This window comes from Chiloscyllium punctatum, chromosome 13 (genome assembly GCF_047496795.1).
Source record: "Chiloscyllium punctatum isolate Juve2018m chromosome 13, sChiPun1.3, whole genome shotgun sequence".
NCBI lineage: Eukaryota > Metazoa > Chordata > Chondrichthyes > Orectolobiformes > Hemiscylliidae > Chiloscyllium > Chiloscyllium punctatum.
The window spans coordinates 92,939,112-92,961,790 of NC_092751.1; the positions used below are offsets into that span (position 1 = coordinate 92,939,112).

The 22,679-nt window shown below is 42.3% G+C and overlaps 1 long non-coding RNA gene across 1 annotated transcript in view; it reads right to left on the reverse strand.

The window, feature by feature from the left end:
• Nucleotides 1-22,411, reverse strand: part of LOC140484663 (uncharacterized) — a 39,364-nt gene extending 16,953 nt beyond the window's left edge. Inside the window, exons 1-2 of the long non-coding RNA XR_011962311.1 lie at nucleotides 21,965-22,411; nucleotides 20,613-20,734 (exon numbers count right to left, since the gene is read on the reverse strand). This is a non-coding gene — a long non-coding RNA (uncharacterized lncRNA). The remainder of the gene's footprint in view (nucleotides 1-20,612; nucleotides 20,735-21,964) is intronic.
• Nucleotides 22,412-22,679: the final 268 nt, after the last annotated feature.

The window sequence follows — 22,679 nt, forward strand, 5'->3', positions numbered from 1 at the left end:
GTTCTGGAGGGCCCTCATTAAACCACACCACTTTAATTTCCTCCTTTCTACATGATTCTTAAAAACTACCTCTTTGTCAATTTTTTTTGTCCTCCTGTCCTTCTTTGAATTGGTGTCAACTTTAATTTTCTGTGAATGGCTTGAGAGGTTTTATTGCATTAAAGGTGCCATATAAAAGCAAGGTGTTGTTGTATTGAGGCAGGAACTACATGAACAGCATGTGCTGATGCGAATTAGAGTTATGCTGTTTGGCATTTCAGTCATTCTTTCTGAAGGTTAGCAATAAAGCAAGCTGGCCTGTAGGGGGCAGCCAGGTTCAGCACTATGTACTGAACTCAGGACAAGCAATACGTTGAACTGTTAATTACACAGTACATAACATACAGCATTGCGTTATCAGTCTGCTACAGCTAAACTGGTGGCAATTTCTCAATCTTAAGCTAACAGCTCCCTCAGAGCTTCCCACATCCAGGGCCCTGATTATTCAAACAACCAAAAAACGTGCAGTTGCTGGAAATCAAAAACAGAAATTAGATTACTTACAGTGTGGAAACAGGCCCTTCGGCCCAACCAGTCCACACCAACCCTCTGAAGAGCAACCCACCCAGACCCATTCCCCCTTCACCTAACACTACAGGCAATTCAGCATGGCCAATTCACCGAACCTGCACATCTTTGGACTGTGGGAGGAAACACACGCAGACACGGGGAGAACGTGCAAACTCCACACAGACAGTTGCCCAAGGCAGGAATTGAGCCTGGGACCCTGGTGCTGTGAGTCAGCAGTGCTAACCACTGTGCCACCATGCCACTGGAAAAACATTCAGCAGGTCTGGCAGCATCTGTAGAGAGAAAGCAGAATTAACACTTTGGGTGCAGTGACACGTTTTCAGAACTGATTGTAGCTCAGAAAAGGGTTGGTATATGCTAAACATCGGGTGAGGAGTAAACGGTACATGGAGATGGAGCCCAGGGAGAGAGACAAGCATTTGGACAAACAAAACAGTGGGTAAGCATCAGCTTGGTGGAACAAATAGCAGTTAATGGGGACCATTAGGGGTGGACATTGGACTGCTCGTAGTAGTAGCTGGTGTGATGACATGGCCTGATATGTGGGAGTTGGGGTGAGGACAGTAGGAGGACTTGCTTAAGCTCTAAAATTGTTGAACTCGATATTGAGTCCAGAAGGTGGCAGGGTGCCCGAGTGGAAAATGTGGTGGTGTTCTTCCAGTTTGCACAAAGCTTCGCTGGAGCACCACCAGCAAACCTGAGACAGAGACGTGGGCCAGAGGGAACAGAATAGTGTATTGAAATAGCAGGCAACTGGAAGCTCAGGGTCATTCTTTGTGGACAGAATGTGGGTGTTTTGCAAAGTGGTCACCCAGTCTGCCCTTTGTATCGCCAGTGTGAGGATGTATACAGAGGAACCTCAATTATCCGGCATTGGATTATCTGAATTTTGGATTATCTGAACGAGATCACAAGGCTGAATTATGTTATCCAGCATTCCACCATCCGGCATTCGATTAACCGAGCAAAATATTCCCCGCCCATGGCCTTCGGATAATTTAGATTCCTCTGTAGTTAAAGAAACTTTGGGAGTCGCTGGGTTGTAGTGGATATTGGTGGCCAGCCCAGGAAGGGAAGGGAGAAGTCAGAGATGGCCCAGGCAAAAACCGAAAGAACTGCGGGTGCTATTAATCAGAAACTAAAACAGAAATCGCTGGAAAGGTTCAGCAGGTCTCGCAGCACCTGCAAAGATAAATCAGAATTAACATTTCAGGCCTGGTGACCAATCCTCAGAACAGAAATTTCTGAGATAGAGTCACTGGATCCGAAACATTAACTCTGATTTCACTTCAGAGATGCTACCAGACCTGCTGAGCTTTTCCAGCAAATTCTGTTTTTGTTATGGACCATGTGAAGGTGAGGGCAGAGTGGAAATTGGAAGCAAAATTGAAAAACTTTTCCAATACTGGGCCAGAAAGGGAAGCAGCACTGATTATGTCATTGATGATGTCATTGATGATGTCATTGATGTATCGGAGAATGAGTTATGGATTGGGGGTCGGAGGCGGTCTGGAACAAAGAATATTCTGCGTGCCCGACAATGTGACAGGCATAACTGGGGCCCATGTGGGTACCCTGGCAACTCCTTAGACCTGAAAAAAAGTGGGAGGAGTTACTCAGAGTGACGACGTGTTTGGCCAGGCAAAGGAGGGTGGTGGTGGGTGGGGACAGTTCAGGTCTCTTGTCCAGGAATAAGCAGAAAGCCCTGAGACCATTGTGATAGGAGATGGATGTGGAAAGGGATTGCAAATTCATGTTACAGAGGAGGCGGCTAGTGTCCGCAAACTGGAAATTCTGAAAGTGGCATAAAGCCATCAGGAATTGCAAATGTAAGAGGGAAGTGACTGGACAAAAGGAGAAAAAGTAGAGTCAAGGGATACGTTCTCTTGGGCAGGAGCAGGCAGAACCAATAGGTCAGGGCGGTCCTGTTAGCAGATTTGAGAAGGAGGTGAAATGGACTGTGCAGGGTTGGGGAACTATGAGCTTGGAGACAGTGGGTGAAGTCACCAGACGAATTGAGATTAGTGACCATTATGGACTGAATACTCATTTGTTTACTGTTTGTGGGATCCTGCTGCACACATTGGCTTTTGACATGGGTCTACAAATCGTTTGTGTCTACACTTCTAAAGTAATCCCTCATTTCTAAAGCGTGGAAGGCAATAGTAAAAAGTGAAGAAGTGAGGCACTAAATGAACAAATCAACGTGCATCCATCGTTCTATTTTCAGGGAAGATCAGGTGTCTGTAACCCAGAACACGAGGAGTGTTTCACAAGGACTTGCCTCCCTCACAATGTTTGCAAACAGCAGCGCTGTACTGTGCAAGTCGAGACAATTGCAAATATTCCCACCCTTATTCTGACACTTACGTGTAAACATGAACCTAACTTCAGCCGTCCTACAACCTCATAGTGGCATTTTGTAAATACAACCTGGGCAACTGGCACCAACAGTGGTAAGAAGTGCACATATTTTTCTTGAATCTCTGTTTACAATTTTAAGGATATTCATGGTAACTGTTTCACTGTTTCTAAATTCACTGTCCTCTAAACCGCTCCTTGTCAGTCAATTCAAGGAGCTCATTGTCCTGACCATCTGTTTCAATGACAGATGAATAATAATCTTCCCACTGGAGAGGCTTCTTCTGCTTAGCTTGTGGTACTGCACATTCAGATTTGGGTTGTCTGAATGTCAGTGACAGAGTCCAGTATCTGCAGGAATGAAGTTATATAGTCTTTTGACTGCAGTCAACTCTAAACATACAGAGGCACTGAAGAGTACAAACTAAGCTAATAACTATCGGGAAAGATTGAACAGGCTGGGGCTCTTTTCTCTGCAAAACAGCAGCCCAAGAAATGACCTGACAAATGGTTTCAACCTTACAAAAAGGTTCAGTAAGACAGATGTTGAAAAATGTTTCCACTTCTGGGGAAATCCAAACTAGAACCAGAAATATGGTTAATAAGTCCATTCGGGAATTCAGGAGAAACGTTAGGCAAGAGGCTGGGAGAGTATGTGATATTTTACCATATGGCATAGTCAATACCATAGGTGTGGTTATGAAACGGTATAATTACATGAGAGGGAAGGATACAGGTCAACAATATATTAAGTTATAGTCCAATGTCTTCAGGTTTCCATAAATTAGACTTTAGACTCAAACCACTGCTTCTTGAAGCTTATTCATATGGTTTTCCACTTGACTGGCAGCTGATGCTACAAATTCACATATCAGGTTCAAATTGAAATTCAAGGTATCGAGTGAATCCCTGGAGGAGTATAAGGACATTAGGAGCATACTTAAGAGGGAAATCAGGAGGCAAAAAGGGACATGAGATAGCTTTGACAAATACAGTTGAGGAGAATCCAAAGAGATCCTATAAGTATAATTAAGGACAAAAAAGTAACTAGGGAGAGAACAGGCCCTTTAAAGATCAATGTGGCCATCTATGTGTGGAATCACAGGAGATGGGTGAGATACTAAATGAATATTTTGCGTAAGTATTTACTGTGGAAAGGACATGGAATCTAAGGAACTGGGGGAAAATAAATATTGATATCTTGAAAAGAGTTCATAAAAGAATAATGCAATTCTTTTATTTATTTTCTCTATTTTTTGTACCTAAAAATTGTACTTAGGTACTTTGTACCTGAGATGGTGCTATGTGCTGGCAACATTGTGCATTTTTCACCATACTCCTATTCTTTTGTAACTTGAGTATTCATGACAATAAACCTAATTCTAATTCTAATTCCCAATTCTGTTACAGACGAGGAGGTGCTGGACGTCTTAAAGGTGATAAATCCTTGGGACCCAATCAGGCATTTCCCAGAACTTTGTGGAAATCTAGGGAAGAGATTGCTGGGCCCCTTGCTGAGATATTTGTAGCACCAACAGAGACAAGTGAGGTGCCAGAAGACTGGAGGTGGTCCGTGATGGTACCATTATTTAAGGAATGCGGTAAGGAGAAGCCAGGGAACTATAGACCACTGGGTAAGTTGTTGGAGGGGATTCTGAGGGTCAGGATCAACATCTATTTGGAAAGGCAAGGATTGGTTAGGGATAGTCAAATGGTTTTGTGTGTGGGAAATTGTCTCGCTAGCTTGATTGAATTTTTTGAAGAGGTGACAAAGAAGATTGATGAAGGCAGAGTGGTAGATGTTGCCTATATAGACTTCAAAAGAACGTTCAACAAGGTTGAATGTGGTGAACTGGTTAGGAAGGTCAGATTACATGAGATCCAGGGGGAGCTAGGTCAGATTGGGGTATCTGGTCAGCGCAGACAAGTTGGACTGAAAGGTCAGTTTCTGTGCTGTATGGTTCTTTGACATGACTGCAGTGAATGTCATTCCCAGGATATTGATTCTTTCTTTAATTCATTTACAAGTTGTGGGCATTGCTAGCACTTGACATCAATTCCTAATAGCCCTTGAACTGCATGGCTTGTCAGGCCATTTCAGTTAAGCATTTGTTGTCAGTCTAGAGTCAATTATAGACCAGACCAGGTAAGGATGGCAAATTTCCTTCCCCAGCTTAGAGAGGAAAAGCAGGGCTGAAGGTACGTTAATCATGGAACAATCAAAATTACAACTGGTCAAGTGGACATAAATGGAGCCACACCAAAGATCCTCTAGGCTTGGAGAATATTGGGAGGGATGCATGGATTTGTAAACTAGGATAAGAACCTTAAACTTGAGCTGTGGCAGGACCAGGAGCCAGTATCGGTCAGTGGGCACAAGGGGGGGAAATGGATGAACAGGACTTGGTGTGAGTCAGAATCCAGGTCATTTTGATGTACGTCATTAACCATACTGATTGAGTGAGTGAGGTCAAGGGGAGGAACTTGAGTTTATTGTTCATTCTTTCGTCCAAGAGCAGGTCTGCACAACTGCAGCAAAGTGAGGAGTTAAATTATAGCCTCCAACATTGATTTTCCTTGGAGTATTCCGTCTGTTGGCAGCTTTACCAGTTTGTAAAGCCCTGTGGGCTATTTCAGGTAAGGAAGGGAACTACAGCCAATTAATTTTTTCCAAAGTTCAATCTGTCACTGATCCAAGCCTAATGAATAGTGTAATTGGAAGCATTCTGTACAGCAGTAATGCTAAAGACAGTATACAGACTAGGCATTGTTCGAAATCTGTTTCTGGCATCGTCAAATTAGAATCGTGTCAGCGTTTTGAATTGAAATACTATTTCTTTATGCAGAGAATGATAACAAGCTGAAGCGCACTACCACAGGCAATTGCTGGCATCAAATAGATGTATTTCAGAGGAGGCTAAATAAATGCATGAGTGAGAAAGGAATAGAGGGTTGAGAGTTAGATGAGGAGAAAAGAGAGGAGACCCAAAGACTGCGAACACTAGCCTGGGATAGTTGAACTCCCTGGTTTTAGTGTTGTATCCTCTGTGTAAAATAGACAGCATTGTGACAGCATTGAAATAGTCAGGACTATCTGTGTGGAGTTTGCGCTATCTCCTTATATCTGCATGGGTTTCCACCGGGTGCTCCAGTTTCCTCCCACAGTTCAAAGGTATGCAGGTGAAGTGGAATCACCATGCTAAATTGCCCGTAGTGTCCAGGGATGTGCAGGCTAGGTGCATCAGCCATGGGTGGGATGCGCTTCAGAGGGTCAGTGTGTACTCGATGGGCCAAATGGCCTGCTGCCACACTGGGATTTCTATGATTCAGTCACCTCTCCTATTATCTCTTTCTTGTCACTCGATATCCAAATTGTGTTTCATAATCACTGCAGAGAAACACCATCAGCTTTTACTATACTAAAGGCTTTGCAAAAAGCTAATGTTGAGATAGTTTTGAAAAACCTTCCATCACTGGTGCAGGGATTAGTGGAGAAAAAAAACCCCTTCACTGGTAACTGCAGCAAAAAGAAGGCTCCCAGGAGATGAATGGTTGATTCTGCAAAACAGTAGCAAAGGCTGCAGATAGATTTACATTGCCTGCTGCAATACTGTAGAAGAACTTGCACTCATTGTAAAACCGTTACAGTGATCCTCAAACTTCAGAGAAAATTAAAGCTGAGATCCATTTTTTACCATGAATTAATCAAAAGAATGTAGCAAAGCAACAATTAACCCAAAACAGGAAAGGCAGGATGGATGAGAAATCCTCTTACTAATAATGGTACATTTAATCTTTGTGCTTTGCAATCAAAGTATCTCAGAAGTTCCATTCATGGTGTTCAGTTACTAACAGTATTCTCAGAGGAATTTTCCACAATATGTTTTTCTCTCTCTCGAGTTTTGCTTTCTTTGGGAGATCAGGTATATTTTCTTGTTGTGTAAGGGTCCAAAAGAGTTAGCGTCTGGAAGGTTCAGAGTCACATCGCCCATTAGAATAATGTCAGAGATCACAGGAGAAGGAAACAACATGCAATTGAATGCAGTCAGATGTATTACTGTGAGGAAGTGTATACTTTATAAGTATTGCTTTCCGTTAACATACAGCAAATTCTGTAATTATCCTCAGAGTAAATAGCCTCCTTTCTACCCCTTACAAAAGAGGTGGGTAGGATGCAGAAGATGGCCTGAACGAGGCTGGAGGGAGTGAGGCAGAGGGCAGCAGTGTTTAATCACTGTCCACTTCTCATGGTCTGGTAGAGCAAGTTTGATGGACAGGTACTCATTTCCATAAGGCCATAGATATAGGATCGCAAGTGGCCATTCAGCCTATTGAATACGATCATGACTGACAACATACTCCTCAACTCCACTTTCCTGCCTTTTCCCCATAACCCTTACTGATTAAAAATCTCTCTTTCTCAACTTTGAATAGACTTTACAACCCAGCCTCTCCAGCCTCTGTACTAAACAACTCTACAGATTCACCACAAAATATAACATTCTATAAAACTCACAATGCGCTCCAGTAATCATGTTTTGTTTTTAGCCAGCTCATTGCACAACCTCCTTCATTTAAAGCAATAATTTCATGTTTTTGGTCCACTGACCAAAAGTAAAAAATAAAATTGCAGGCTTTACCTCAAATAGTGCCAGCAAGTCTCACATTGCCAATGCTCTCTGACTAAAAAAGTTTTTGAATTCCAGTTTCTGATTCTGTGATGATCATTTAATATTGATGGCCCCTTGTTTGTTTCTTTCCCACACATGTAAACATGTTCTCACAACTCTATCAACACCTTCCACAATTCTAAAGGTAATCTATTGGGAACCCCTTAGCCTCCTTGTCTTGCCAGGAGGAAGAAGTGAAGTCCCAACTTGTTCATCCTTCTCTGATGGGTTTAATCTGGCAGTTCTGTTCGCTTCCTTACTAATCTGCTTTGCACCCTTCCCAGTGTCTCATAATTTTTAGCTATTATAGTAACAAGAACTGGACACAGGACTGAAAGGGTGCTATAATCAAGATTTGATGCAGGGTTACCACACCTTCTCCACTCTTCAGCTGTATATAGAGTCATAGAGTCATGGAGATGTACAGCACGGAAACAAACCCTTCAGTCCTACTCGTCCATGCCGACCAGATATTCTAACCTAAGCTAGCCCCATTTGCCCATATCCCTCTAAACGCTTCCTATTCATATACCCATATAGATACCTTTTAAATGTTGTAATTGTACCAGCCTCCACCACTTCCTCTGGCAGCTCATTCCATACACGCACCACCCTCTGAGTGAATAAGTTTCCTCTTAGCCCCTCTCACCCTAAACCTATGCCCTCTAGTTCTGAACTCCACCTGAGTGTTTAGTTGGCTTTTATGAAGACCTGGTTGAGTTGTATAACAATTTTTAAGGACTTACAGGTAAGACTTTCCCTCATCCCTTTTCTGCTCAGATTTTTATTTTCCAGCAACATGTTTTGCCTTAGTTTTTGAACCAATTATCTATATTTTAACCTAAAAAAAGGTTAAATTTTGCACTGTAACCCACTATACCTTTGGAGAGGCCATAAAAAAAATTGGTTGTGACATTAAGGTCAAATTGATGAGAAAATGTCATCACAAAATTCAAGCAGAATCCCACTGAGCCTCCCTGTGCAAAACTGAATAAAACAGACAGGATTACTGGAGTCTAACATCCACCTCCAAATGACCTTCCTTCTCATAGATAACCAAATTTATTGAACCTGACTGTGTGCACAAAATTCTAACAATGCTTCTCAACCGTCTCTCATCTGTTTGTCTTATAACTGAGCAAAAGATTCCCTTTCTACAAAACACAATCAATTGGTTAAGGGAATGTGAATTTGGAAGGTTTGGCAGAAACAAAGGTTATTTCTGAGGCTGCCTGTGAAAGTCTGTCTACAGCCAAGTTGAAAGATCCTAAGGAGGAAGACAATGGGGGATGCTGGGAAAGGAGAGAGAAGGAGAAAATGAGGGAAACATTCAGCAGCATCTGTGGAGAGTGATAGGCAGTTAGGTTTCAGGTCTACAATGCTTCAGCAGAACTAAATCATCAATACTGTCAAGCCTGCTGACTATTCCCAGTGTTTTCTGTTTCCTCTCGTGAAAGATTCTGAAGTTGGATATGATTTGCGCCATTGTGTTGTGATCTGACACAGTGAGGAACACTGACTGGTGAGATCTGTCTTTGTCAGGAATTCTGAGGAGTGTAATCTCTCATTGTGAGGGACACTGACTGCTTAGAATTCTTACTGTGAGGGAAACTGATTGCTGAGATTTCTCATCATAACTGGTGAGACCCCTCATCACGAGGGGACACTGAGTGGTGTGATCTCTCACTGTGAGACCCACTGACTGGTGTGATTGCTGATAATGAGGGACACTACCTGGTGAGATCACTCATCACGAGGGACACTGAGTGGTGTGATCTCTCATTGTGAGACCCACTGACTGGTGTGATTGCTGATAATGAGGGACACTACCTGGTGAGATCACTCATCACGAGGGACACTAACTGGTGAGACCCCTCATCACGAGGGGACACTGAGTGGTGTGATCTCTCACTGTGAGACCCACTGACTGGTGTGATTGCTGATAATGAGGGACACTACCTGGTGAGATCACTCATCACGAGGGACACTGAGTGATGTGATCTCTCACTGTGAGAGTCACTGAGGGTGTGATCGCTGCTAGTGAGATACACTACTGATGAGATCACTCATCATGAGGGATACTGACTGGTGTGATCTCACCACACATGCTATTACCTCTGTGACAAAGCTGCTCCCTTAACAAGGTTACTTCCTCCCTGATTTTTTTCAGAGATGCTATAAAAGACACAGACTCTGAAAAGTCTAAGTTGAAGGGATTTAGGGCCAATTTGATTATAGCTAACAGATACTGCCTCAGACAAAAGTATTTAAGTTTTAAATAAATCTGCTTGTACAAGGAAATGGGAGTGGCCAGTTCTCTCAGCTCAACTTTTCTCTGGTTTGGTTTGGTTTTAGCACAGTACAGTTGAAAAGCTGCTGGACCCAAGTAAGCAAGTCCAGGCTGGTCCTCTCTGTCTGACATCTCTCCTGTAAGACTCTGGGTTTGATTTTACCTTTTGTGCCAAGGGGTGTTGCAAGTATTGGGAACAGCATCATTCAGTTGGCTTAATCTGTTAGGTTTTCAGAAAGGTTAAGTTATTTGGCATTCTGCTCTCTTTTGTTTGTGTTTCATTTGGTAACCTTGTAAATATGTTCTGTTTTGCTTAAAACTAAGTGGTGGACCAGCTGCATCTCTCCTGGATTATCCACTATACACCTGCTTAAAACAACTAGCAAAGTTAGGGTCTGGGCTACTTCCTTGAAATATTTTGAGGGGTCTGGCCTGGTCCATAACATATCCTATGGACTCAGATCAATCTATACAAAACATTCAGAATAGTTAATATTCAATGAATTATCAATATCGGGTGCAAATGTTCTGAAACAATTGGAAAGGTTGATTGATACATGAAAGTAAAAAGAAGCTAATCATAAAACATTAGATTACACTTTTACTAAGAAATTAAGTCAAAAAACACAATCAGCTCTTAATTCTGTTACTCAAGTCAAAGGATCTATTAATTTAAACAATGTATTGTTAAATTTTGAATTTGCTCTGTTAATAATTAATTTAAATTATTGGTGTTGTCTTATTTCATCAACAGCTTTGCATTATCAGGATCTGACAGTCACAGGCAATTATTACTTTGTCAACAGAACATTTGTAAAGGGCCAAAAAAAGAAGCATTCTAAAATTAATAATTCAGGTTCAGCATCTGTAATACTCTCCACTGAGAGTAACATGCGGAGTTCTCGCTAGAAGTGACTATCGGGAAGTTCTAAGAGACAAGCAATTCCGCAGAACAGTAAAAGATAGAGTAAAACTCAATAGCAAAAAAATCTGATGCCATTTTATCTTGTTGACATGACACACAATTAACTAAGATACACAATTGTACTGAATTGCTATTTGATGCCATCTCCCATGTATCTTTTAGACACTAGGGACACTTACAACACTACAAGAGCCAGAAATGGATAGTCTTCAGAATGCGGAGAGCATCTCTTCCATTTGATACAATCTATTTGCAGAATGAAGATGTGTAAACTATTCAGACAGATGATGCTGGCTGGACATTCCAATCAGTTTCTAAGTATAAGCTAATCGGCATTAGCTACATGTGGACTTTGCAAAGTGAATTTAATCTTTGAAGAAAATTGTACCGGCTGCATTTTCTTAAAGCAAATTTTGGAAATTACATGGAATATATTTAAAAAGAGAATAAAAACAAAATACTAGGCAGCAGGGAATCAGGAATACAAACATGAAATGCTGGAAAGAGTTAACACTGACTTATTAAGTGTTTCCAGCATTTTTTCATCTTTTAATCAAAAAGATGTATTCTTTTAAATTATTGTCACATTATTTTACTATTCTGTAGAATGTACAGTGCTTAAAGCATCTGTCTCATGATGGCTGATAGGAAATAGGACAATTCCTGCATTATTATCAATGTTCACCTCAGGAATGAACATGACAGTAAGTTGATATCTTTGCTGAACCATGATCAGGACTCTCAGTGTTCAATGCTGCATTAGCAATGCTTTGAGAGGTTAGTAATGGCACACATCAACTCCAGCCTCCCAGGTTGGCTTGATCCACTACAATTTGTCTACTGTTGCAATAGGTCCATGGCATCTCCTTGCCCCTACACCTATGTCAGACTTCTAGTTATTGACTCTAGCTCTGTCTGGCAAGCCAAACAGAGAACAGCCAGGGAATTCCTAGAGGCATGGCACTCATCCACAGACTCTATCAACAAACACATCGACCTGGACCCAATATACCGGCCACTACAGCGGACAGCTCGAACTGACAACCGGAAGCGGCAGAGACAGGCCACTATAAATGCTGGAGGAAACAGCACAGAAGCGCTTCACAGGAGGCTCCCAAGCACTGAGAATGTCACCTAGACAGGGGACGAAACGTTTGCAAGACAAATTCCCAGCTCGGCGAACAGAACCACAACAACGAGCACCCGAGCTGCAAATCTTCTCACAAACTTTGAACTCTAGCTCTGCCTTCTCCACCATAATTCCAACCAAACTCATCTCCAAACTCCGAGATCGAGAACTTTGCTCCCCCCCCCACCCCGCCCCCCCCCCCCCCCCCCCCCTCCTACAACCACAAGTGGATCCTCGACTTCCTGACCCACTGACTGCAATCAATAAGGAAAAGCAACAACACATCCTCCACAACAATCCTCAACACTGGTGCCCTACAAGGCCACGTGCTCAGTCCCTTACTATACTCCTTACACACTCATGACTGTGTGGTCCAACTCTAACTCCATTTACAAGTTTACCACTGCAGTGGGTTGGATCTCAAATAATAACGAGACGGGAAAGAGATAGACAGCTTATGATGTAAGAGATCAACAAATGATGTAATGACAACAATCTCTCCCTCAATGTCAGCAAAATGAAAGAGCTGGTCATTGACTTCAGGAAGCGCATTGGACGACCATCCCCCTCTCTAATGGTATTGAGGTGGAGATGGCCAAGAGCTTCAAGTTTCTAGGAGTGATGATCCATCCACATCAATGCTACGGTCAAGAAAGCACAACGAAGGCTAAAGAAATTCAGCATGTCCACAATCACTCATCAATTCTTAAACATGTACCATAGAAAGCATCACATCTGGTGCATCACAGCTTGGTCTGGCAACTGCTCCACCCGAGACTGCAAGAAATTAACAGAGTGTTGTGAAAAAAGCCCTGTCTATCAAGCCTTCCATCCACTGACTCAATTTACACTCACGTTACTGCCGGGAAGCAGCAGCATAATCAATGGCATCTCCCACACTGGTTATACACTCTTCCAACTTCTTCCATCAGGCATAAGATGCAAATGTTTGACACCATATGCCGACAGATTTAAGAACAGCTTCTTCCTTTCTGTTAGGAGACCTATGAATGGACCTCTCACATATTAAAGTTGATCATTATCTGCACCTTCTCTGTGGCTGCAATACTGTATTCTGCATTCTGTTCTATTGCCCTGATGTACTTATGTAAAGTATGATTTGTCTGGTCAACAAACAAATCAGTACTTTTCACTGTATCATGTGACAAAAATAATAAATCAAATCAAGGAGTCAGAACATCCCAGATCTCTGCATTCCTGGGAGGCCTGTAGCTAAGCTCACATTTCCTTTGCGTTCTTCATGTGCACAACCTAGATGAAGGGCAGATACTGGAGTTCAGTCAGAAGGGGTTTCGTGATGGAAGTGCATGTGGTCAGAAGCTCAATTCAATGTTAAATAGGATGCCAAGTCCATGAACAATCTGGATTATGCGGTTGCCAAGGAAACGTTGTAATCAGTGATAAGGGAACAGGGTTTGTCAGGGGTCCAATGCTTCACCTAATTGGAGAAAATATTTTCTCATACAGAACTGAAGATTGGACAAAGTAAAGTCAGTGGATGGATTGAGAGAGGGATTAGTGAAGCAGGTGGGTCTATGTACTTGTAGAATGTAGTTCTAGAAGACAACTGTACCCATGAGTTGTACTCACAATGATTCAATACATTCAGGAGAGGAGAGGAAGGTGGAAAATTGAAGGGGCAGAGTAAAACTTTTTTTTTTGTTGAATACTAGCAGTGACCTGAGAGTGTGGTACAGTTGCCAATAAGTGCATAATTCAAAGTAATAGGTTTTTCATTAGATTGCTTCTTTCAATGAAATAAATGTCCAAATTTTGGCAAGATACTACAAAGGGATTGCTGTCAGCTCTTGCAATTTGTGTAGGTAAACAGAGTTTGACACCTCAAACTGTTTATGGAAATTCGTGGCCGGAAATCTGTGTTATATGCCAGTTCTTTGCTGACGGCCCCAAAACAACATTTTTTTAAAAATGTTTGTGGACTCTGATTGATAGAGGTGCTGCCATGGAGAATGCACCAGTTAATGATGATTGGCAGTTAACTGCCAAGCTTTCTTTAAATTATTAACAAGGTTAGCTGACGCTGATTGGTCAGGGCATGTGGCTGTTACCTATTTTGTTGAGTTGAAACAGGTGCAGTGCGTATACATGTCTTTTTTTTCCCTTGTCTCAATAAAACAAGGCTCCGTGTATTAATACATACACTGCGAACATGACTCACAATATGAAATTGAGGGTCAGAATAATTCTGCCCACACTCAGGATTATCCAGCAAACTGAGAATCCACGAGCCAACTAAACAGCATATTGTTGTTATACAGTATAAATGTAGGTTCTCCCTTTAAATTCACATCTTGTGTGACTCGTCCTGATGAGAACAAGATGGAATGCTTCCACAAAATATGTATTTTATCAGCATTAATAGATCTGTTACTGCTGCATAGTCCTGCTTACCAATGGGTGTCTAATGACAAAACTAGGAGAGCTGTCTCACTGACTAATCAAGCAAAGCCTGATATAGTCACACTCATGGAATCATGCCTTATATACGTCACAGGGAACAAGCAACAGGGAAAAACATATTTGACTTTATCCTCACTCATCTGCTGGCCATAGATGCACCTGTCCATCATAGTACCAGAAGGAGTCACCACTACGTTGCCCTTGTGGAGATGACTGGACATCTTCACATTGAGGATATCTACCATTGTATTTGTATGGCATTAACTGGGATAGACCTCAAATGGATCTAACTCCCCAACACTGGATATCCATGAGGTACTGTAGGCCATAAGCAGAATTGTACTCCAGCGCAATCTGCAACCTCATGGCCCAGCTTATCCCCCACTCAACCATTACCATCAAGGCAGAGGACCACTCTGATTCAACAAAGAGTGCAGGATGTCCCGCCAGAAGCAGCACAAGGCCTCCCTAATAATGAGAGGTCATCCTGATCAATCTACACATCAGCTAAGCAGTTCGGCAACCAGGTCAGTGTGAAACTCTGCAATTCTGCCACTTTCAGTCAATAAAGTACCTGGAGCAGGAGGCTCCACAAGCATTCCCATCCTCAATGATGGAGAGCCCAGCACCTCAATGCAAACGCTAAGGCTGAAGCATTTGCAACAATCTTCCATTGAAGGTGCCGAGTTGATGATCCATCTTGGCCACCTGAAGGTGTCCACAGCATTACAGATGCCAATTCACCTCACATGACATCAATAAATTGCTGAAGGCACTGGATCTGTAAAGCCTATGAGTCTTGTCAACATTTGAGACATAAGACAGAAGGCATGTGCTCCACAATTAGCTGTTTCAGTACAGCTACTAACATCTAGCCAACAATGTAGAAAGTTTCCCAGAGATATTCTATACACAAAATGCAGGTCAAATCTGACCCAGCCAAGTAATGCCCCATCAGCCTATTTCCAATCATCAGTAAAGTGATGAAAGAACAAAGGACAAGAACAAAGAACAAAAGTGTCACAAACAGTGCTGTCAAGTTGCACACTTCAGTAATGCTGAAGGGCTTATGCCAGATACGTCAATTCTCCTGCTCTTCAGATGCTGCCTGACCTGCTGTGCTTTCCCAGCACCACACTTTTCATCTCTAATCTCCAGCATCTGCAGTCTTCACTTTCGCCACATCTCAGTAATAACCTGCTTAGTGACACCCAGTCATGAGCTCTGCGAGGGCTACTCAGCTCCTGGCCTCATTACAGCCTTGGTTCAAAAATGGACAAGGGCTGAATTCCAGAGGTGAGGTGAGAGTGACAGTCCTTGACATCATAGCTGCATTTGACCAAGTGTGGCCTCAAGGGGCCCGAGAAAAACTAGGGAGAATGGGGAGGAATTGGGGGGAAATCTTCCTGTTAATTGGAGCAATATTTGGCAGAAACTAAGATAGTTGTAGTTGTTGGAGATCAGTCGTCTCAGCTCGAGAACATCTCTCCAGGAGTTCCTCAGTGTAGTGTCCAAGGCCCAGCCATCTTTAGCTGCTTCATAGGGTAGGGATGTTCACTGCTGATTGCACAATATTGAGCACCATTTGTGACTCCTCAGATACTAAGGTAGTCTTTGTCCAAATGCAGCAAGACCTGGACAATATCTAGGTATGGGCTAGCAAGTGACAAATAACATTCACACTGCACAAGTGCCAGACAATAACATTTTGAAAAATAGAGAAATCAAGCACTGTCCTTTGACACTCAATGGCGTTACCTTTTCCTGAATCTCCCACTATTGATATCCTGGGGCTTACTATTGTCTAGAAACTGAACTTGACTGGTCATAGAACTATAGCAGCTATAAGAGCAGGTCAGAGGCTAGGGATATTGCAGTGAGTAACTCAACTTTTGACTTTCCAAAGCCTATCCATTATCGACAAGGCACAAGTGAAGAGTGTGATAGAATGCTCCCCACTTGCCTGGATGAGTGCAGCTTCAACTACACTCAAGTATTTTGACATTATCCACGACAAAGAAGCCCACTTGATTGGCATCACATCCAGAAACATCCACGCGCCCCCACCATCAAGACTCAGTTGCAACAGTGTATATTATCTACAAGACTGATTGCAGAATTCACCAAGGGACTTTAAACAGCACCTTCCAAACCCACGACCACTTCCATCTGAAAGGACAAGGGCAGCAGGTACTTGGGAACATCACCACCTGCAAGTTCCCTTCCAAGCTACTCACCATCTTGACTTGGACATTTTTTTATTTTATTATTCATGAGGCTGTGTCAACATTAATTGCCAATCCCTAATTGCCCAGAGGGCAGTTGAGAGTCAACCACGTTGCTGTGGGTCTGGAGTCACATGTAGGACAGACCAGGTAAAGATGGCAGATGTGTTTTTCCAACAATTGACAATGGATTCATTTTCATCATGAGACTCTTAATTCCAGATTTTTATTGAATGCAAATTCCATCATCTGCCACAGCAGGACTTGAACTTGAGTCCTCGTAACATTCCCTGGGTCTCTGGATTAATCGTCCAGCAATAATACCACTAGGTCATCACCTCCCAATATATTGCAGATCCTTCAGTGTCATTGGATAAAAATCCTGGAATTCCCTCCCTAATGGTATGCTGGGTCTACCACCAAATGGGTGCAGCAGTTCAAGAAGGCAGCTAACCACCACCTTTTCCACGGCTATTAGGAAGAAGTGATAGTTGCTGTCACAGCCAGGGATGCCCACATCCTATGAATCAATAAAAATTTCTCAAGGACAAGGAAGTGAAGTTGAGGTAGACAATCAGCTTTTACCTTTTTGAATAGTGGAGCAGATTCAAGGTATGATATGGCTTATTCCCGCTCTTATTTATCATCTTTAAGATTACAACAAGTATGTTCTAAATTCTTAGTTCATTTACTGATTCCTGTTGTCAGCAGATTCTGCTATTGCTGATTCAATAACACTCCTGGTGGTCTTTTTCTCCCTGTGTGCTTTTTGCCACATATTGTACTGAAAATAATTTCTGAAAATAATATGACCAGATCAAAATTAACACTGAAAACAACCAACACCCATAAAAAAGATAATGCTTCCCTCCTTTACAACTCCCATTTAGTACACAATGAAGCAACAATCTGAAGGCTTTTTCAAAATCTACATCCCATGCTTCTGTCTTCAAGGGAAGAACAGGATATGAATCAGAGTCATAGGCAAGGGCAGCCCTGAGCAGAGAAATTGCTGTTTGAAGTTAGGACAACATAGACTGCTCGCCCTGCAGCCATTCTTTATTTCCCCGACATCTTTGACAGGTACAGCAGCTATGAAATATTGGTTGAGTGTAAGAAGCAACACAACCTTCTACCTCAAGTATCCCGTAAGTTTTAAATTATGTAATGCTACCATTTACAAAGAATATTCCATGTTTTTGATGGGACCATTCCACATGAATAGAAATTGCTATGAATTTTTGGTTCCATTGAGATGATAGCAAGGACCATTCGTACAATATGTAACTACAGATTGCTGATGTTTGCATTGTTCACTTAATCGACTGGAATGGAGCTGAACCAAATAGTAAGATATAAGACTTTTACTTTGATTCATTTTTAGTTCTTTTAAGAAATATTTGGTGGGTGGGATATGGGCCAAGTGCAGGCAGGTGGGATTAGTTTAGTTTGGGATTATGGTTCGTTGGAAGGGTCTGTTTCCAATGCAGTATGACTCTGTATACAAGAACAGAAGTGCTATATCCCTGTATCCTGTCATCACAGTCTAGAGACCTTCTTAACTACGAGTTAGCTTCCTTTCAGTTCTTTGCTTACTGCTAATTATTTACAGATTCGTTGAACATAGGAAGATTATATTAATTAGTTTGCAAGTAGAAGCATTCAAACAAATTGATTAGAAATAACAGATTGGGTGTACTCCTGGGCTTTCAGTCATAACGGCCAATTGGAAGTCTTTGCCAATTTGCCAATTTGCCAACTTTGAGACTGGCTCAGAAATCTCCTAGTTTGCTTTTGGGTTAAGGATATCAGACAGGCTCGTGACACTGCAGGATCAGTCAGAGGCTTCACTGCTCTGGAACCTTAACACTCCCATTGAGAGAGGTAGGTAGGAGACAGTGAGGGAGCAAGACATGGAACCAAATTGATGGATTTTCTGAAGTGAGAAGTTTATTGCCCCCACTGACAGAGCAGCAGTGTGCAGGGCGATGGCTCTTAGCAGTCAATGTGGTTGGTGCTTCTAATGGGGTTATGTTGTAGGCTGAGGTGGGGGGCGAGGGGGGGTTGAGGTGGTGGGAGGTGGTGAAAGAGGGTGTTGATGGTCTTGTGCCTTGTCACAGAGAAGCTGTGACAGAGTCTAGCCTCAACCAAGAAACCAATCATTATGGAAGCATCACTTTTACGTTAATTCAGTAATGGGTTGTTGACATCACTGGCTGGCCCAGTATTGATTGTCAACTCTTAATTGCCATTGGGAAAGTGATGATGAGCTGCCTTCTTGAACTGCTGCAATCTTTCTGTTATAGATACAGCCACAAAGCCATTGGGGAGGGAGTCTAAGATTTTGACCCAGCAACACTGAAAGAAAGGCAGTATATTTCTAAGTCAGGATAATGAGTGGCTGAGAGGGGATCTTGCAGGGGGTGGTGTTCCCATGTATCTGCTGTCCTTGTCCTTCTAGATGGTGGAGGTCTTGGGTTTGGAAGGTGCTGTCTAAGGAGCCTTGGTGAGTTCTCTTTAATTGAAGAAGTTTATCCTAAATTCTCTGTTGGATTTCTTGGTGGCTATCTGATATTAATGACTTCTTGTTATATTCTTTCCCACAGGAGGAAACATTCTAAGTGCATCCATTCAAACAAAACATTCCAACGTTTTGAATACCTCGATTGCTCAGCCTTCTCTTTTCAAGACAAAGGAGACCCAGCTTGCCAGTCCTATCCTGCTATTTACTGTACACTCACAAATTTCTGGCATAGTCCTTGTGAGTTTCACATTCAACAATGTGTAGCCCTGCTTTAATTGTGAGCAGTAACCCTTTAAGAAATGTTGGTTCGCCGCACATCCTGAACAACACACCCGCTTCATTCCAAACTAATCTTTTATTTATTTGTACAGGGGATGTGGGTGTCACTGGCAAGGCCACCATTTATTGCCCATCCCTCCGTGCACTGGAGATGGCGGTGGTGGACTGCCTTCTTTAATCACTACATTCTCTGCAATTTAAGCATAAGACCATAAGACATAGTAATGGAAGTAAGGCCATTCGGCCCATCAAATCCACTCCGCCATTCAATCATGGCTAATTTCAATGCCACTTACCCGCACTCTCCCCATATACCTTAATTCCTATAAGACCATAAGGCATTCCCACGGTGCTGCTAGGTATGGAATGCCAGGATTTTGACTACATGTGTTTATATTTCAGCTGATGTGTGACTTGAGGAGGAATATAAAGGGAAAGGTGGCATTCCCAGGCACCCACTGCCCTTGTCCTTTTAGGCAGTAGTGGTCACTGTTTTGGAAGATATTATTAAAGAAATCTGTGCTAAGCAATTAAAACGAGCTGACATTGCAGGACAGTGTGAGGCACAGGTACAACACCAGACAATAGTATTCGGATGACCCCAACAGGCACGACCTTCAGTGTTCCATTAAAACATAGCAACAAAAAGCATATAGCCTCACAAACAACCCAAGCAATGAGGCTCCCCTCTGTGTGTATGGCCTCAAGTTATTTAAAGGTTAGCACAGGTTTGAATTTTAGTGATTCGAACTTGGGTAAGGTAAATCTGAATCAGCCTTTTTGTTCTATCAACAGTTAATATATGGAGGCTTCCTTTTGTTTTAAATTTCAAAATGGTTCACTGCACAACCTGACTTGTCTCTGTTCTCAATGACCTTGGCAAACTGAAGCTGGCAATATTCAGTCCGACACAACAGAGAGCTTGGCTTTCCGACTGCTCCACTACAGTCCCAAACAATATGCTCCTAACATCAAGGGATATCATTAGGTCAGCTTAAACTGAAAAATCAAGATTTACTCCCAAGGATTCTAGCGAATTTTATATAAAAAGGAATTGGTCCTTGCAGAGATGACTTCATTTTCTTTGAAACACTGCAAAGTATTGATATAAATATTCAGAATATAATGCTTACGTCAGAGTCAGATAAATAGTCATTTTTTTGCAGTAGAATGTTAATGGGTTTGAACATAAAGTACCTGCAGATCCAGTAGAGTAATTCATAGCTGCAGACTTCCTTCTCAGTCAAAATTGTCCAAATGTCGTGTTAATTCTGAATCCCTGTAGACATATGAAGCAGATTTTTCTGACAGTAGAATCTCTAAAAATGAAAGAGAGAAAAGCAGTGAGGCAGCATCTCAGCCAGGATAGATAAGCATCTATAGACTGATATTGTGATCATCCCAACAGCTCTGTTTTAAAACAGGCTCTGAAAATAATTGCATGCAGATAGAAAAAAACGTTTTATTTATCTACAACATTAGTGTGACTCATCTAACTAGTCAAGAGTATTAAAGTTCTGTTTTGGCAAAAGGTTAATGACCAACAATTTAAAAATATTTGATGGGTGCAGGGGGAGAACAGTCCTCCCTGGTTACCATCTCAATCCCTGCCCCCCATCAAAATAAAGTTCTGCTTCATGTTCTGTACAAAAACACAGAAGCGAGGGTAGCACACACAGAGGTGGCCACAAGGGTGAATGCTCAAATTTTCCAGTTTGTCTTCCAATCCACAAAGCCTGTCTCCAATGCACTAGCTCTCCCCCTCAAAGGTGGCAGATCCATTTCAGAGGTACCTCAAATGGCAGGATGCAGCTGGGATCACACCTTCCCAAACAGTAAGTTCCCAAACTTGGGCAAATGGCAATGTTGAGCAATGGGGCAGGAACCAGGCTGCCTCAGAGCCTGTCTCCCCACATTCTGGGAGGGGATATCACAGAAGCAGCCTGTGACTCCAAGTTGCTCTCACTGACCTATTGCCCACCTGGGGAGTTGCACTGAGACCTGAGCCTACTCTTCCTGCTTGGGCAGGTAGATGACAAGTGGGCGCTGGACTATGGCAACTGTTGAAGCTTTTCACTGTATTTTGCTGTGTTTTTTTACTGTAAAATGCAAGTGACAACAAATTAAACATTCATTCACACGAATCACAATGTTCCGGGAAAACTTTAAAATGGAAAAAACCAACACCAAAGCAGAATACTGCTATATGTTGTCAATAGCTTTAAATAGAGTTGGATAGTTAAATAAAGTGACAAGTGCATAGCTTTCATTGAAGATTACTGCACTAGTTCAGTAATAATTAAATCTTAGCAGCGGTTTGCAAATAAAAATATACCAAAACTGACTTTCTAAACTTTGACTGGTATTTCTTTAACTTGGGATCAAGTGTTGAAGGCATCCTGGATTTTTGTGTGTTATCTGGATATGACCAGACATACAGTCACTCACTCACTCACACACGTACACAGTCTTGCAGACAGGCACATTGTCAAGAAGCAAGGATTGATTATACTGCAGATCTATAAAATACTTGGCAAGTTGACACTCACCACTGTATAAATCTTAAATCTGAAAAGGTTAAGCCCATTTCCATGGATGTTGAATATCAGCTGAGCTGTGAGCTTTCCCTTTGTTTAATTCACAAGGCTATCATAAACCTGAATATGATGAAGTTAATGTGTGGAAGGGTAGCAAACTGTAGCAGACCTTGAAAATGTGCAAAGTGGAAGGAGAGGGTAAAAAACTGAATGAGAGAGAGAGAATGAATGAGGCCAGAGAGGAAGATAGAAAGGAGAGAGAAGGTGGAAGAAGATGGTGAGAGGAGAGAGACAGATGGTGTGAGGAAGATAGAATGAGCAAGTGGAGCGGTAGGGAGAGGTGGAAAGGGAGAATGGAGTGAGTAAGGGCCAGAGGGAGAAATAGAACGTGAGTGAGGAAGAGAGACAGAGTAAGTGTGAAAGACGTGGTCAAAGAGAGGGGGTATCGATAATGAGAGGTGAGGGAGACAGTGAAAGAGGGAGAAAGAGCAAGGTCTTGGAGGGGGGGAGGGGGAAGTGTTGGAGCTGCTAGTGGATTGGGCTGTGCAGAGCTGATTGCTGTCTCTGTACAGCCTCCCTCTGCAGAGCTGGCCAGCGTAGATCCGCATTTTATCTGCATTAGATCAGCAAATGCTGCAGTGTTCCTGAAGGCTCACCAGAACCACCTCCACATCCAGGATGGTTAACTCTTCACAGCCCAGAAACATCACTGTGTCTGTCAAAAAAC